We start from the raw sequence: 13,808 nt of genomic DNA on the forward strand, positions 1-13,808 counted from the left end.
TTGGAGATAACACCTGTTGTATTCTATTCAAAAGATGAAAGCTTATGAAATGTGCTGGGGAGGAAGGGAATAATGTTTGACACTCAGGGACACAGTGGTTACCCAGGCGAAGGGGGTCAAATAGAGCATACGTACATGTGCACAAGGAATTGAACTTGAAGAATGTCGAGATTCTCATGGCCAGTTCCAGGTTTGGATAAGGAATATCTTATTGCAGGTTGGATCATAAGGACTCAGGAGCTAATATGAAGAGGATACCACTGGCCGGGTGGTAGGGCAATTGAGAAATGATGATGATAAACTCAAAGGATTAAAACATTTCAAGTATTTTAAAATCTACAAATTACATCAATAAAAATACTGTTCACTATTGGACAGTGCTTGGAAGCTAACTCATTACTTCGAAAACTGTTAAATAAAATAAATCAAGCATTTTATCCTGGCTTTCCTATATAAACTGTACCAGTGGGTAACTAAATAATGAGTTGGGGAATAGTACTTTTTTTATGACAGTTTTTCAGGTAATAAGTGAAGGAGAAATGATAGATTAGAATATTACCATTTTGCAACCACTAATGGATTAAATAGAGGCAGGCATTCATCAACCACTGCTGGCATCACAAGAGGATGCATGCGGATGAAATACGCATCACCCATCTATGAATATTGTAGCTAAAGGTACTACTTCATACCAATGATGCCAACTATCAATTTATGGTAAATAATGAATTTCTTAAAAACTATAAAAGTTATTTTAATAAAATTTATAAAACGAAATTTATAAAATATAAATGGTAAATTAAAAACTAACAATGAAAAACAGAGAAACAATATAAAACTAGCCAGGGAGATGAGCTCAATGAGATAAAATCTGGGAATCTGTGGAACAAATGACCCAGTTTCTACAACAAATAAAAGGAAACAGAGATGGAGGGGAAACCTATAGATTAAAAGAGACAATGTAAAGTCATCAACGTACATTTGCAATGAGTAAATGGTATGGTAGATTAAATCTCTATACAGTTGGTTTAAAATATGAAGAGATTGAAAAATCATATTAGTCAGTGACTAGATCATTTTTGGATCCTGTTTCAATCAAACATTAAGCAAGAATTGATATTTAACACAATTAGAAATTTAAATATTTTACAAGATATTTGATATTAACACATTTTTGTTAATTTTATTCTGTGTGATAATGATATTGTGGTCATGTTAAAAAAAAGGACAAAAAGAATCCTTATCTTTCAGAAATGTATACTGAAAAATGAAATGATTAAAAGTTTGATTTCTAAAATTTAAAATGTATGTGATATCACTGTCTTGTGCAGTTCCAGAACGTCATGGAGAATGAGTACAAAGTAGCATTGATTTTTAAGAGATTTCAGTAGGAAGCTTCCTTTTCTGAGGTTTAAAGACTTCACAGGCTCCTCACAGGCAATTTCACTATGACACCAGTAGGCAAGATTCAGTCCTTGCTGTGCTGGCTTAATTGTGATGTGTCTTGTGACCTGTGCCTCAAGGCACTGTCCCTACCTGTTAATGCAAAGATCCATGGCTAGTTCAGAAAAGTATCTTAAAAGTAACACACACGTATCACCTCAAATAGAGACCTAGATCAAATACACAGTACAGAAAATAAACATATCATTTATTTAGAGTCACCTTATTTCCTCTTTGAAGCATTTTCCTAATTTGGGTAATAGCTAGGCTGTTCAGTCATTTCCATTTCACAAGTGTTTTTTTTCTCTCTTCTTTTTTCAAAATTTGTCTTAAATGGAATGCAAATTTTGTTAAGGGATGTTTATTCCCTAGAAGCTGGGAAAATATATTTTAATTGTACTTGGTTGATGTGTGATTGGAACTGCATAACTGTGACCGAATTTATATCAGAGAAGTAGGTAATTTTATGATCATTAATAACAGTTGTAGCCATGCGGGCCAAGATAATCATATGGGTAACTGAATCGCATGCTTCAGAGCACAAGGTGATTGCCATGAAGGAATTGGAGAGGATGTCTCATCCCATGTAGAGCGCTATACATGTGAATACTTAGGTAAAAAGAGATGAAGAATGAGCATCTTCTCCTAAGGCATGAGGGATTTTGTGCTGAGGAACATCTCATTGGATAAAACAATGGCATTAGTTCTGCACTAAAATGCATCATAATTTTCTTTCAAGTCACATGGTATGTGGAACGATGGGGAGGGTCATGTCAAACCTATGGTTATGCAAATTATAGCCCATGTCTGGCACATTGAACAGGCAAAGAAAACAGTGGCCTGAGAGATATATAGAAATAAGGAAAGAAAGAAAGGAGAAGAGGAGGAAAGAAGGAAGAGGAGAAAAGAGATGGAGACAGTTATAAAGTTATAGCACCGAAGAAAATTGAGAGAGACACTTTGAGCCCCAAACTGCTGACACTGCCACATAGAAGCGAGACCAAGACAGCTGGTCATTTGAAGTAGGACCACTAATTAGTAGGCAGAAATGTAGTGCTTTTCTCTGACTGATGGCAGCTCCTGCAGAACAACATCTTGCCTTTGATTCCTCCCAGCAAGGAATGGCAACAATACCTGCACTACCAGAGCAGCTGTTCTCTAGAAAATACGGCCATCCTCGCTTCTCAGAAAGCTCAACAGACAAAATGTTTACACACATTCCATTCACTCCACAAACACTTTTGGAGCATGGACCGTGCCTTTATGTTCCAGCAGGGAGAATATGGAAGGATCACTCCCAGTTTCCCTTCACACCTTCATTCCTTTCTTCTGTAGGAAGTGAATAGGCTTTCCAGTAGGAAGCCAACTTCGGTCACAAATACAAGCCACCTTGTTTAATCAGCTTTATCGATAATATGGATGCCATTGTGATCTGCATCTGCCCATCTCCTGTGTCTTATTTTCTCCGGTGATTCCAAACTTGGGAGGACAGAAGGGTACACTAAATCCCCAAATCTGAGGACTGGAAGAAGTAACGATAATCAGTATAGTGTCCACCTCACAACACTGCCCACCTCACAGTTCAGTTTTATAATCATCCTCTCTTCCCATAGTTCAGGCACCATGTGCCCATGAAGTGTTTCCTGGACCTCAACCTTCAGCAGGTTGGGTTTAGGGGCTAAAAGGTAGATTGAGTCAAAAAGTTGAATTGGATCTGAGATGCTCTTTGGTTCTGGTGCTTTGCTCTATTGCAGCATTAAGTGCATTGTGTTAAAACCAACTGTTTACTTTTCTCATTTTCACTACTGCTAGGGAGCCACTTTCAAACAGAGATAAGTTTTTGTATTCTCAGCTCCTGACAAACCTTTGAGGTGCTTGGCCTTCAGAGAGTGTTTTCTCAATTGAAATCAATTTTCCTCTGAAACCTATCTAAAATCAGAGTAGTGATTATGTTTTGACACGATAGGTGTCTGGATTTCATATGGCAGCTGTTCCATGCTGCTCACCAGCAAGGGCTAGTAAACATGGTGGTGTCTTCACCATACCAGAGAATTGTAGGAGAGCCTCTCTCTTGTCTTTCTTTTGTTTTGGAGAAAAGGTTGAAGTGACGCTTCATGGCCCCAGACAACTCTGGTGAGAATCATAAGGTGTTTTTCTTGACCTTGGTCTCTAGAGCTAATCACTGGCCCAACAGAGTTCAGCTACAGCTTCCCTGTTTGTCCTGGCTCCTCTATGGCCACCTCCTAATCGAAGCACTGGATTATCGCAGTATCTTCTTAACTGTACGCCCCATCCTTGCTTTTTTTCTTCTCCAAGTGGGGAGTGGTTGAAGGAGGCCTGGATGATGAAGGGCATGCCTAACTGTTAGATACTGATCAAATCCTTTAACTCTTGAGGATTGGATCCTTCTTGAAGGAAGTGGGATGAATTCTTGGCTTCTTTATCTCTTGAAATGATGAAGTTGGAACTAGAGATGTCTTAGATTCCTATAGGGTTTAAAAAAATAAATTGAGGGCTTCCCTGGTGGCGCAGTGGTTGAGAGTCCGCCTGCCGATGCAGGGGACACAGGTTCGTGCCCCGGTCCGGGAAGATCCCACATGCCGTGGAGCGGCTGGGCTCGTGATCCATGGCCGCTGAGCCTGCGCGTCCGGAGCCTGTGCTCTGCAACGGGAGAGGCCGCAACAGTGAGAGGCCCGCATACCGCCAAAAAAATAAATAAATAAATTGAGTGTAATATTTCTAAGATGGCTTTCTTAATTTATTCAGCTCACATATGCCTCCCTTCTTTAAAGTCCTAAAGCGGTTAATATTCTGTACCACACAGTTTCTCAGTTGATTGTATATATCGTTTGGTAGTGTTCGCTAATTGTTTCTTATATAGAACTCTTATTTCTGTAAATAGATTGTATAATCCTTGGGTTTAGGAAACATGTCTTCTGCTTCTTCATATTCCCCACACATCAGCTCTTTCCAAATCTCTGTTCCAAGGTAACTCCCTAGCCTCTTTGTCCTCTCCTTCAGATCAAACGGAGAAATGTTTAGCTTACAGTGTTTCATAGCTTACCATGGTTTTCTTAATGCAGTAGGACATTTGGTTCATATCTAAATCCTAGCAATTAAATATTACTATTATTCTGATTTTTGTAGATGAGGACACACTGAGTCTCAAAAGTTGAGATTTTTTTCCCCAGTGTCTGCTCACCTAGTTAAGTGGTAGAACTGGAAGTGGAATTAGAGCCTTTCCCTTAGAAGTTGTGTTTTAACCGTTTATCTTGCCTTATGGTGAAAGCAGATAAAAACAAAGACAAGAAAAGGAAAGAAAAATAAGGTAGAGGGCATCCAGGAGTTTTCCCTGTATATTAAGTTGTTGTGACTGAGTGGAAGCAGTGCTGTAAAATGCTTGCAGACAAGGGTTTTTATTGAACTCTTCAAGAATGCAAAAAGAATGTATGAGATGCTGAAGAGTATGCACAGAAGTTTAGACAGCATTCCCGCCTTTGAGGTGACACTCCTAGACCAGGCCAGTAGCATCAGTCTTTAACCAGTACGCATGTGAGTGTGATAATGTGTCCTTTATCTCATGACCTCAGCCATCAAGAGCACAGATGAGCACCACACAAGCAGAAGGGCTTCCGAGACACAAGACTAACTTTTAAAAATCACACGCCCTGAAAATCATGTACTTTTTTCTTAGTGTTTGCAAAGTCCTTAGAGCCTATCTACTTGCACGTAGCTTTACTAACTTGATCATGATCTTGATTACCTGGGATTTCCCATCTCACAGCGGAATAGAAATAAACAGGATAGTGAAACAGTAGGAAGCACTGGTAGAAACAGGCAGGACAGTCAATGGTGAGAATTGATTGCATGACAGTAAAAGATGGGAGAAAAAAGCAATACTTCAAAACTCCAGTAATTCAGGGTCATTCACAAAAGGCCATCAATGTTAGAACCCTTATAAAAGCTAAAGTTGTTCATCCACTAATCCGTCCTTCCATTTAGTCACCAATTTAGCAAGTATTTATGTGCCAGGCACTGTTGCAAGTCTCGTATGAAGATGGGTAACCCATGGTCCCTGCTTCTACAGTGCTCAGAGTCTATTTGGGGCAAGAAATAGGTAAACCAAGAATTACAATAAAGTTAGGGAAAATGGTGAGTAAAAGAAGAATGTAGTGTGATAAACGCATTGGGAGCCTTGGGAGCACAGAGAAACTATATGTCACCCAGCTGGTGAAAAAGGGGGAAGGAACGTGGGTGAGGAAACTGGTAGGAGAGAGGGTTGTCAGGCAAGGAAATTAATCATGCACTACATCAGAATCAAGATGGCAAAGAGGATACTCAGATCAAGCCATAGTAGTGACAGCTTCTGATTGGTGTGAATAGCTAAATAGGAACGAAAGTGGAGAGTAACATAGGAGATACAACTCTTCTCAGTGTGTATCTGAATAATGTTTTCTGGAATTTGTCTTTGTGGAGTCTTTCAGCCACTAGGAAGTAACCTCGAGGAAGTTAATAAAGATTTGTTCCTTCTTTAAAGGCTCTGTCTGAACAGAATTGGCCGCCTGGGTAGAATGATTAGAAAATGTCTCTAACAGTAGTTCTGCCTCCATGTCTGAAATCCCGGTGGTAATGATTCCATAAAATATTGAAATCCTTTGTTCAGATTGTTTTCTAGTAGGTTTAACATATTAATCTATGAGTGGTAGTTAATACAACCACTAATTTATCAGAACCCCGAGGTAATGAAATGGCTAGCAGGTGTGTTTTGGGAGAGAGAGAGAGAGAGAGAGAGTGAGTGTGTGTGTGTAGGGAGGAATTAGGAAGAAAAAGTAATGATCATCAGGGATGCTGTTAGATTCTGCTAGGGCTTCTGAGCAGATATGAGGACTTAAGGGTGACTGGTAGTGAGGACTATAATAAAAAAGAGAAAGGAGAGAAGAGGTGAAGTGTCTATATGAGCCAGGACACCACGCATACATTAGGTGTATGCTTGTCCTTTCCAGGCAAGAATCCAGGTTAACTCAGTGCCCTGGAACTGAGACCTCAGTCCACACACTCTTCGTCTTTCACTGTCATCAACGAGAAGGAAGAGGGAGCAACAGAAACTCACGTCTGCAACCCTCACCAACACGTACATAATCTCATGTATATCAGTTAGCACACGAAACCCACACCTTCTGGCCATTCCTTGTCTCCAAACTCTAATTCCCGTAAGGATCTGCACGTGGCCTATTCTCTCTCTTTATTCCATTCTTCCCCAGCTCTTAAACCCCTCCCACTATGCCTTCAGTAATTCAGGTTGCAGGACTGGCCAGAATTCCCTGTCTCCTCAACCCCTTCTCTCAACTTCCTTTCACCTTATTTTTCCAATGAAGGGTTTCTCAACCTCAACGCTATTGACATTTGGCCCACATAACTCTTTGCTGTGGGGGGCTGTCCTGTGTGTTGTGGAATATTTCATAGCATACCTGGCTTTTATCCACTAGGTGCAGGTGGATCAAACTCCCAACTTCCAGACCTTGCCAAATGTCTCAGGGGACGGAGAAGCTGGGTGATATAAAATTGTCCCCCATTGAGAACCACTTGCTAAGGGAACTGGCTCCCTCCCAAAGATGCTGCTTCCCTTGAAACGCTCTCAAGGTGTAGCTGTTGCCTCCCCACCCTGTCACCTCCCTTAGCTCTACAATAATTAGGACTGAGATGGAGTCTTTGCGACTTATTGTCACATCAGCCTGTTCTCCTTCCTTTGCCCCCCACCTCCCCAACATTTTAGCTGGGAATATCATGTCGTTAGATTACATCACCCTCTATTCTTCATTGTAGTTTCATCTACTGATCCTGTATCACTTTCCCCTCATTTTGATTACTTTAGCTGCTGGCTTACGGTATTATTTGCAGTTTCAGAACACATAAACCTGATTCTTCCAATATCCTGGCCCTTAGTATCTTGGATTCTTTTCCAACAGTGGTTTTGTCCTTCACCCTAACTCACCTTCTCTCTCCATGGACACAACCTAGATGTTGCAATTACCAGTACCTGCAACTCTCCATGAACTCAATGCCTTCTGTTCTCTCCAGTCACCACCTTCTACCTTTCTAATTCACTCAGTCTAATACCCTGAGTTACTTCTGGTTTTCTGAGAAGCATAGAGCAAGATGGGATTAGAAGTGCAGGAAGCTTCTTGGGAAAAATACTAATGAAGGAAGAAAGAGGAAGCTGGAGGATGTTGGGAGAACCTTCAGATTGCAACTCAGGCCCCTGAGAAGGAGAGAGGGAACAAAGGAAGTTTGGGTAGCACAAGTCTTAGATTGCGATGCAGTTCTAAGAAAGTTTTAGAAGAACTGATTAGTCTTTGAGCCAATGTTGCCTTTTAGAAGGGTCCCCGCATCTTGCAGGATCTGGGCCTACTTTGGTAGCCCTGTTGTCCTCATTGGGTGGGAGCTGATCTTGGGAAGCTTGGCATCAGTTCACTGGGCAATTACACTCCCTGTACTTGGAGATCTGCAAGGTGCCTTCTCATCGCCATCAGAGATCCCTATTCCAACAAGCCCCACTCTCCCTTTCCCTTGGGAACTCATCTACCTCAATCAGTAAAATCCTATCCTTCCAAAAAATGTGAATCATCCTTTATTCCTTCCTTTCTCTCACTCCCTATATCCAGTGTGTCAGGAATTCCTGTTGGCCGTTTCTTCAAAACATCTGCAGTCTGACCGCTTCTCACCATCTTCACTGAGACCACTCAGGTTTCAACACCTCTGTATCTAATCTAGATGACTGCTCTAGCTTCCTAAATGGTCTACCTGTTTCTACACTTGTGGATAGTCTGTTCTCAACATGTGTGATCTTTCTAGAACAATTTTAAATTATATCATCCTCTATGCAAACCATTGCAGTGACTTCTTATTTCAGTTGGAAAATAAGCCAATGTCTTTACAGTGGCCAGTAAGCCCTGTCTGATCTGTCTACCTCAATCTCCAACCCCCCATGAGCTCCCTGATCTCAAATCTCCCCATTTTCCTCTGCTGCAGCCACCTTTGGCCCCTTTACTGTTCCCTGAACTTGGCAACAGCACTTCCTCCTTAGGCCTCTGCACTTTCCCCTACTGCCCAGGTCCCTCTCATACTCACTCCCTATAAGTCATTGCTTAAAATGTCACCTTTCAATGTAGCCTACTAGACCACTCTTCTTTACATTTCAGTTGCCCCTCCAAAGCAAATACTCCTTCTCTTACTATACTTATTCTTTTTCCATAGCACATATAACTGTCCCAGATGTTATATAATTTATTTATTTTGTTTATCATTTATTATCTATCTCCTCCTTGCTAAAAAATGCAAACTCCAGGCTAGCAGGTACTGCTGACTTTTATTCACTGATGTATTCCAAGCATCTAGAACGTTTCCTGGCAAACAGGGCTCAATAGATATTTGTTGAATAAATAATGAATGAATGAGTAATTGTGTGGTGGTCTAGTCACTGTAACTTATGTGTGTTTCATAGTTTCCCTTAAGGCTTCGTGAAGGCTTCATTCATCCATATCTTTATTGAGTATCAAGTAAATATGTTGAATTGTTCCTATGGATATCAATAATTGAAAATAGAATTTTGCTAAGAATAAGCAAAATGAGCACAGTTTCCCCCTCTATCAAGAGAAATAATGTCTAGTTGTATGCCTAGAGAAGATAGATTCATGTCTGGAAGAAAATTTCTCTTCTTCTGAATTTAAACCATTATTCAGGAGCTCTGCCATTCCCTTTGTTTTATCATTCATTTATTTCCTATTTATTGAAAGTCCACTGTGGGCTCAGCACTTTTTTGAATAATCCCCAGCCTCAGGGTGATGTTAGGACCAGGACCAGGGATTGGGAGGATTTCCTCCTGGATGTCCATTTATGCCCGTGTGATTTATTCGACAACAAACAAACAAAAACATGATAAAAGTGTACGTTCACGAGGCAAAAATACTTCTCTTCCAAAGGCAGGATTTTCTGGTGAATACAAGCCTAAAGATAAAAGGCAGAAACCATATTTTTTGTTTATATGCAATTTTGAGAACTGCTCCCTTACCTTTGGCCCCTAAAGGAAAACAATGTAATGCATCCTCTGGTGATGATTTGGGTATCCCAGACCACGTCCAAAAATTAGACATACTATTTTAAAGTATGATGTTTTAAATTTGGTATCTCTAGAAGTGGTTAGAAGAGTCAAGTGTATTGCAGTAAAATGATTACGATTTATATGTTATTTTTTAATCTTGCAAGAATTACATCTTACTCCTTACCGGCCTCCACCTCACCTTTCTATACAAACTTAATTCTGCTGTTTGAAGTGTGATTTAATTGTTGGAAGTATTTAAAGTATAAAAATACTCTCTGTAGTTTATAGAGGTAAAAGCACTGGTGCCCTCTGTTACCCCTGACTATAACTTCCCACTAAGGCTTTGGTTAACACAGGAGGGTCACATAAAAGGACGTTCCTTTGCTCCAAACAGAATGGGCCACTGCAACTCGGACAGATCTATCAACACAGGCTAACAAGCCTGATTAATCTCCTAAGAAAAAAATCCCTGCTGCTGTTGGTACTAAGGCAACTGGACATCAGATCTACCTGGACACTTCACTGCTGCAAAGGAGCCTTCCCTGTTTCTTGCCCAACCCACCAGGTGCTGTTCTTAGTTTTCGGGATGAATTTTCAATTCACACGAGAACAAGGAAGCATTGGCTAAAGTGCATTCCTGTGTTATGACTGATGGTTTCCTGCAGATGGTCTCTGGATTGTGGGCTAAGGGGAGCCACACAAGATCTGCTGCCAGCAGTCTGCACTGTGGCTTCCCAAAACTCCTCTCTGAAAGGCTGCAACACTGCTCAGTTGCAGCAACCAGGGTTGTGGTGTTTGTTGGATGTAAATGTTTGTTTCTTGTTTGGGAAAATGTTACGCATTCTTCTAAAGCTATGATCCTGAAAAAGGGTAATGTGAATGTATTCTATGTTAAGCAAAGGATGGTTACATTTGCAAATCTGAGTGAAGTGATGGGAGCTTTCCTTGTGGGTACGTGGTGGGAGGTCAAGGGGTAATTATCAATCTCTGTCTGAAGCTGCAAAGAAGTCATTTCCGTTAGGTGAAGTCAGCCTACTCTTCAAGTAGTAGGGAAAGGGAGGGAAGTAGGTGGAAAATGAGTTTTTCCCACCTCATTTATTTTACATCACAACAACCTGTTGTTGCTAATGACAACTTAGATAGGAAAGAGAAAGTGGAAGTGAAAGGTGTGAACTTGGTTTTGGCATTATAGTGTTTATCCTTGTTGCGCTAGGAAACATGAGCTTCACTGAATCTTTGGTGGATGGTTGGACTAATCCTTCGTTGTCTTAGAATGACCTAGTGAAGAGAGCAAGGGCCTTGGGGGTGGTTAGATGACCCCAGGTCAGTCCTCACTTTTGTCACGTATGGTTGTGACCAAGTTCTTCTTTGAGGCTCAATTCTTAGCTGTAGCATGGATAATATAATATTTATTTCATAAGTATTTGGGAGAATTGCCTTTTCAAAAAGCATTAAAAACATGGAAACAATGACCAGCACCAGTTAAGCTCTCCATAAAAATCATTTGTATTTCCACATGGAAATAGTAGTTTTACACAGATGGGCGTAAAAATACTCATTTCCCCATATGCTTGCCAGTACTTGATTGTATCAGATTTAAGTTTTGTTGTTTGTTAATCTTCAGGATTAACAAACCTTATTGCTACACGTCATGAAACTGCAATAACTGATGTGAAAGCAAAAGAATATAAGCCCTCATTCTGTTCAAGCGTTAAGTGAAGTAAGAAAAATATGTCTCTGTTTAAGCAGGGAATCAATTTTAATTAAAAGTGAACTCTGAAGTAAGTCACTTAGACCTAAAAATACTTTTCTGGGTAAAGGCTGTATGTTGTAAATTGTTTCTCTTTGTTAATAAGAAAAGCCAAGGTTACAGAATATTTATAACTTGGAGAGCTAAACAAAGAACATGCCTGGGTAAGTAATCATATTGAGACAAAGTAAGACTGAAAACTTGGCTTTGCACAGTTACAGTTGGCATATTTCTTATACAGAGATTTTCCCTTTCACCCGATGTAAAGAGATAAAGACTCTCTTACTGTTCTGTTATTTCATGACACATGTATACCATACTGTGAAACTCTGTTTGTCTGAGTCATGAAACATGCTTAAAATTATGAAAAGTCATAAACCATAACTGGTATAAGAGATAATAACATTCTGTGATTGCAACTTAAATAATACCTATCCACCTAAAATGACAAACTTCAACCACGTCTTCTTCCAAAACTGTGAAACAGAAAAACAGTGCCTGGATTTTGAGATAACTTTCTAAATAAGCTCTCTTTCTTTTACGAAAATTTAATTACAAAGAAGGGCTTTCAACAGCCTCAAAATTCAACCATAATGGAGAACTTTGCTTCAGTTTGAAACTATTGAAATTGAGCATCTTTTCCAATGTTTATTGAATAGCCTTCATGTGAAAATTTTAATTGCAGCTTAACGGAGATGTTGGCTTTTTCTATCGGAATTGCAGGAATTCTATATATATTACACATATGAATTCTTTGTTGGTTATGTAAATTTTAAATATCTTATTCCTGCCTGTGCCTTACTTTTACCTCTGCTTATGATAATTTTCCTTAAAAATATCCCAGAAAGATCATTTACAAAGACATTTTGCTGAATGAAACAATGTGGTCTCAGAAGGTTGTATATGATTTCATTTATATGACATCTTGAAAAGACAGAATTGCAGGGACAGTAAGCAGATCAATGGATGCCAGGGGTTAGAGTGAGGAAATACTTGCCCATAAAGGAACAAGTGAGATTTTGGGGGTAATGGAGCTATTCTGGATCCTTATTGTAAACTGGTTACATGGATATATCCATGTGGTAAACCTCTTGGAACTGTACATCCAAGGAATGAATTTTACTGTATGAAAATTTACAAATGCGTTTTATCCAGCATTTCCACGTGTTTGTAGTAGTGAGAAGCGACCAGAGCAGTCTATCATGTGGCATTAAGCCATGTCTCTATTGCTCTTCCAATAAGAAAATACAATACAGTAAAAGTTACTTTGTTAAGAAAAGATCATTACAGTGATAATTGGTCACTGTAAGGTAAGAACCAAGCATCCAGGTATGGAAATGAGTTCTTTTTTTTTTGAGGAATAAAATCCGCTGTATTCTAAACTCCAGATAGGAATGGACTTTATTTTGCCAACCTTATAGTGACTAGCATAGAGCCTAGCAGATAACAAGCTCTTAATAAATCCTTTTAATCACATCATTCAATAAATGATTGCATGAACACAGACCTGCTGACAGTGGGAGAAGTGGGCCACAGCCATGACACAGCACATGCAGAATTTGCCTAGATAACCTGTACCCATATAACAGAAAAAAAACCCCACAAACATCAAATCTTCCGACTTTCATTTTTCGTTTTTCTATTCTGTACTTCATTCTCTTCTCTTAGTCAAAATCCTACTCATTGTTAACGTTCAGATAAAATTTTATCTCTTGCAAAAAGTTTTCCATGGCCTCTCCACCTCCCTATTTTTAAAAATTACATTAACTGTCTGGCTTTTTCTGGGGATGTAGGGATGTTGTGGTATAGGTGATAAGAGTTCAGATGCTAGAACTAATTGCCTGATTTTTTTAAATTGAGATATAATTGGCATAGAACATTACATTAGTTTCAGGGGCACAAAATAAGGATTCAATACTTGTATATATTGTGCAATGATTACCACATTAAGCCTGCTTAGCATCTATCACCTCAGATAATTGAGGTGTTATTCTTACTCAGTTACTCAGTTATTCTTTTCTTAAGAACTTTTAAGATCTATTCTCTGAGCAACTTTCAAATGTACAATACAGTATTATTAACTACTAGTTACTAGTAGTAGTAACTACTAACTACTATTAACTAGTCTTCATGTATATTACATCCCCGTGACTTATTTATCTTGTAATGGAAGTTTGTACCTTTTGACCCTGCTTCACCCATTGTACTCACTCCTGATCCCTACTTCTGGCAACTACCAATCTGTTCTCTGAATCCATGAGTTTGGATTTCTTTTTTTTATTTTAAATTCCCCTTATAAATGAGATCATACAGCATTTGTCTTTTTTCTGTCTGACTTACTTCACTTAGTGTAATGTCCTCAAGTTCCATCCATATTGTCACAAATAACAAGATTTCTTTCTTTTTTATGGGTAAATAATATTCTGTGTGTGTATGACTTTTTTTTTTTACATCTTTATTGGAGTATAATTGCTTTACAATGGTGTGTTAGTTTCTGCTTTATAACAAAGTGAATCA

Source organism: Tursiops truncatus, chromosome 13 (assembly GCF_011762595.2).
Source record: "Tursiops truncatus isolate mTurTru1 chromosome 13, mTurTru1.mat.Y, whole genome shotgun sequence".
Classification (NCBI taxonomy): Eukaryota; Metazoa; Chordata; class Mammalia; order Artiodactyla; family Delphinidae; genus Tursiops; species Tursiops truncatus.